The following is a 4726-nucleotide window of genomic DNA, read 5'->3' on the forward strand; positions in this document are numbered from 1 at the left end:
TTCTGCCAGTACTTCTCGAGATCAGATGACTCAGAATGGGTGGTGCTTTTAGGGAGGAGAATCAGTGCTTACAGGGCAGTGAATCCCTGTCCTTCTGCCTGTCAGAGAAACCCAGGCCTCTTGAGCACTCGTCTGACACAGTTCAACACCAGAATTGTCTTTTCTTAGCAGGAAAATTAACCTGCATAGCCTATCATGACAATGCTGCTTCTGGCTACTGAGCAAGGCTGGGTTTGATAACCAGGATATGCAAGAGTAGGTAAAGATCAGAGACCCTGTAAGCTAATGAGGTAGTCATACAATGTTGGAGGTGTGTCTTGTTAAGGGCTTATCTGCCCTTTAAACCATGATCTATTAGAAGCCCTCAGACTCCCTCAATGTTTTTAACTTTTTATATCCACTGTTTCATAAGCCCAGCAAATGATACCCAGTGTTCAGTCAACTCTAGTGGATGCTTTCTGTGAATATTTCTGTGAATATGGTAAAGTAATGACATAATTCTGGGTCAAAAATAAAAATTCCTCAATAAGAAACAAAACCTTAATGAAAAGATTAATACTTAGGTAGAATGTCTTTACCTTGTTCTGCCAAAACAACATTGGACCTGGCCTTAAAAATATAGGAACTGGCCTCAGTTTACCCAGACAGCATAGGGTTGGCACATGCAAATTCTACACACATACACTGAGAGAGAGGGCTCTGGAGGAAGAATAAGAGGGACTAAGAAACACAGTGTTTGCTGTGCTGTGTGTCTGATGTCATCTGTTCCCCCCAGACCCTCCTTTCTCTGCTATACTGAGCAGAGCTGTAGGACAGCTACCCCACTAATTCATTTCCCTCTCTGTTTTGTGTGTTTCCTGTCTCTGTTCCTGTGGTTTCTCTATGCCTGCACATTTGGATAAGCACATAGCACTTAACTGGCAAGTTCATAAAAATCTATTAAGTTCAGTATCTGATAAGCTTCAGGATTCCTCTTAGTCATCACATTTTTATCCACATTTTTATCTTCTACCACAAAGACTTGCTGTCTTGCAAAAGTCACAGCCAGTCACCACACCTTCTCACCCTAAGAAACTGTGGGTAGTTCTCTCTATTACTTTACAAGTAGCAGCAACTGGACACTAGCTTTTTGGAAGGTATATCTTCTATTCACACAGTGCAAAGGTTACTTTTCAACTTAATGCAAAAAAAACCTAAGCTATGAAGTATATATACAAAATTACCCTGAAAACAGTAACCACTGCTTATTTCTTTACAACTTTCTGAGCAAGTTGCACTAACTAGACTATAAACAGAATGTAATATGTGTGATATAGACACAAAGGAGATAATTCGAATTTATATGGTACCCTATACTGATTTTTAAACATTTCCAATTCAGGATTCTTTGCAGCATATGACTGACCTACAAAAGAAATGGCAGCTCCTGTGTATTTTGGGTGTAGTTAAATCAGATGTCTGTGGCTATTATTGGCACAGTTCAAGTACTTCACAAATACTGACACTCCACAGGATCTCTGGGGTGTTATGCTTCAACACCACTCATGTGGACAAAAGATCCCCTCTAGTGACACACCAGTGGATCCACTGGCATGAAGAAGACTTTCTCCATAGAATCATAGAATCATAGAATTGGCTGGGTTGGAAGGGACCTCAGAGATCATCAAGTCCAACCCTTGATCCACTACCACTGCAGTTACCAGACCATGGCACTGAGTGCCACATCCAGTCTCTTTTTAAATATCTCCAGGGACGGAGAATCCACCACTTCCCGGGGCAGCCCATTCCAATGTCTGATCACCCTCTCAGTAAAGAAATTCTTTCTAATGTCCAACCTAAACCTCCCCCAGCACAACTTGAGACCGTGCCCTCTTGTCTTGCTGAGGGTTGCCTGGGAAAAGAGACCAACCCCCCCCTGGCTACACCCTCCTTTCAGGGAGTTGTAGAGAGTGATGAGGTCTCCCCTGAGCCTCCTCTTCTCCAGGCTGAACAGCCCCAGCTCCCTCAGCCTCTCCTCATAGGATCTGTGCTCGAGTCCCTTCACCAGCCTGGTTGCTCTCCTTTGGACCTGCTCCAGGACCTTGATATCCTTCCTGAACTGAGGGGCCCAGAACTGGACACAGGACTCGAGGTGTGGCCTCACCAGGGCTGAGTACAGGGGCAGAATCCCTTCCTTGGACCTGCTGGCCACGCTGTTCCTGATACAGGCCAGGATGCCATTGGCCTTCTTGGCCACCTGGGCACACTGCTGGCTCATGTTCAGCTTCCTGTCAATCCAGACTCCCAGGTCCCTCTCCCATTATCCTGCTTGCAGCAAATGACACTGACAACAAAACTTTCCTCCTTACTACTAACGATGTTGCTTCTGTGCTCTCAACTTTCTTCCCACCGACACTTTTTTTTTTGTTCTCTTTAGAATAAGAAGTAGCATCTCAGTTTAGTGAAATAAGTTTTAAAATAGATTTCCATTCAAACCACATTATATTTCCTCTCCTGCTTTGCACATGGCCCTCAGTGAAACATCATCAGGTTTTAAGGCTACCCAACAACTGACAAAAAAAGTTGCTAGCACGAACAGCAATGGTTTTACTGACTATACCATACAGTAAGTACATCTGTTCCTCTTTAACAGGCCAATTTCCTTTTCAGAACTTGCATCCCATTTATATCTGATCTTATATGCTATGCTGGAGGCAGCAAAATAATTTATTTTGCAGTGACTGGCAGACTTCAATGTCAGTATTTCTTGAGTGACTTTAATTACACTGTAGTTTCTGACTGCAGGTCTCAAACTAGCCCTTTGTCATATAGCGTTTTCTTTAACTAATATTTAACTAAAGATTTAACTAATTCTTTAACTAAATTCCTGGTAGGAAAAGGCTTATGTAATGGAAGTTACAAGGGATGCATGTTAATGTAATAAAATAAAAACCTTAAACATATATAAGTATCCAGCAAATATATCAGAAAAGCTAGTGAAGGCAGTTTGCTCTTTAGCTTGATATGTTTTTTCTTTTTAAGGTCTGCCAAATTAAAACATAGTTTGCCTCAGAGCAGAGTAAATTTTGCCGTGACTGTACATGAGGAGGCACAGCTCAAGCATTCTGCCTGGCAAAGGAGCAGATTATTTGAACCCAAAATGCAACATTTCTCATTCAGAGACTGCAGATGCTTTATTCATGAGCATTTGCATGATACGACATGGTACCACTTCCAGCTTATTGGAACTAAGATATAGGCAGGTTAAGTGCACTTCCAGCTTATTGGAACTAAGATATAGGCAGGTTAAGTGATGGGTCCAGAAAGCATAACAGAGCAGTAGACAGCCTGTAGTTCCCTTGTCTGAGCCCTCTATGCTGGCTTCAACAAGCAGATTTCAGATATACAGATTAACTAATTTTTTCTGGGCAAAGAGCGGGCTTTTAAGGCAATTGTTTTTAGCATCTGGCTTCAATCCTTAAGTTGTATAAATATGAAAATGCCATGCCCTGAAAAACAGATTAAAATATGAATGCTAAACATACCTACATTAGAAAGTAATTCATACACAGGTAAAGCTGCTACTGCTCCAGAGCGATCAGGGTGTCTGTCCTTCCATTAGAGCTGCAAGGCACTGAATTAGTCCATGTGTGTTTGCACAGCCTCTTCACCCTGTTAGGTAATGCCCTGTCTTCTCTTTCTCGATACCTGGATGTGATTAAAAAAAAAAAAAAAAGAAAAAAAAAAAAAAAAGAAAAAAAGAAAAATCAAATACTATAGCCTATATTCTCATATTTTTAAAACTTCTGATTGTTCTCATCAGTCTGTAAAACCGAAGGCAGAAGAAGTCATCATAACCACCATCATTTATATGTAACATATATACACAACTGTAAAAAAACCTTGCCGTATTATCATTTGTGCTATGCCCAGTTGTAATAGGCTGTTGTTCGTAGTGGACTGACTAAGGGCACAAAAGTAGGGGGTTATTCCTGATTTCTCGAGTCTCATGGAAGTCAGTGGAATTTGGAGCAATACAAGAAAAACACACTAGGTTGTCAGAGGCAAACCAGGAGACTGCATTTATTGTTTGCTTTATCTATAGACCGTCGGGACAAATGCAAAGCGTGTGCCAAGCAGACCTTGGGGAAAAGTAAAGCTCCTCGAGCTGTGAAACAGCACAGTATTAACGATAAATAGTTCTCCAACAGCTGCCTAATTTCTCTTTGTGGGAGGAGAGCTGGCAAACAAACCCATTGCGGTGCAGGTTACTGGGGAGGGAGACAGGTCAGAAAGGAGAGGGCGGGCAGCCCCTCACCCCGGAGGCAGGCGGCCAGGCAGGCAGGCAGCATGTCTCACAGCGGAAGCAGGCGGGCGGGCACTCCCCGAGGGTGCGGTCCGCTCTCCTCAGCAGGCGGAGGGCGCTGGCCCCGCCCGGCTCCCCAGTCCGTACACACTTCACGTTGCGCTCCTGCGGCGGCAGTGGGAGAGTCAATCTGTCTGTCACGACAGCACGAAGCACCATCCCCTAGTCGGCACCGGGGAAACGCGAAAATAAAAATTAAACGCGTTGTTTCGGCTTGCGTTTCGGGCCTTTTCTCCCTTCCGGCAGCTCCGCGGGGAGCGGCGCGGCCTTGCGCGGTTGGTGCAGGCCGCGGGGCGCGGGGCCGCCGCCATGGCAACGGGGGCGGGCGGGGCGGGGAGGGGGCGTCGCCGCGCTGATTGGGCGGCGGCGTGCGCTGACGGC

The 4726-nt window shown here is 44.5% G+C and overlaps 1 long non-coding RNA gene across 3 annotated transcripts in view; it reads right to left on the reverse strand.

Annotated features, from left to right (window-relative positions):
• The window catches only part of LOC139794495 (uncharacterized), a 28184-nt gene extending 24502 nt beyond the window's left edge, over positions 1-3682 (reverse strand). For 2 of the 3 annotated variants that reach the window (XR_011725146.1, XR_011725145.1), the window contains exon 1: positions 3525-3682. This is a non-coding gene — a long non-coding RNA (uncharacterized lncRNA). The remainder of the gene's footprint in view (positions 1-3524) is intronic. The other variant, XR_011725147.1, reaches the window with a different exon arrangement.
• Between the last annotated feature and the right edge of the window lie 1044 nt (positions 3683-4726).

The sequence above is a fragment of the Heliangelus exortis genome, chromosome 3, assembly GCF_036169615.1.
Source record: "Heliangelus exortis chromosome 3, bHelExo1.hap1, whole genome shotgun sequence".
Classification (NCBI taxonomy): Eukaryota; Metazoa; Chordata; class Aves; order Apodiformes; family Trochilidae; genus Heliangelus; species Heliangelus exortis.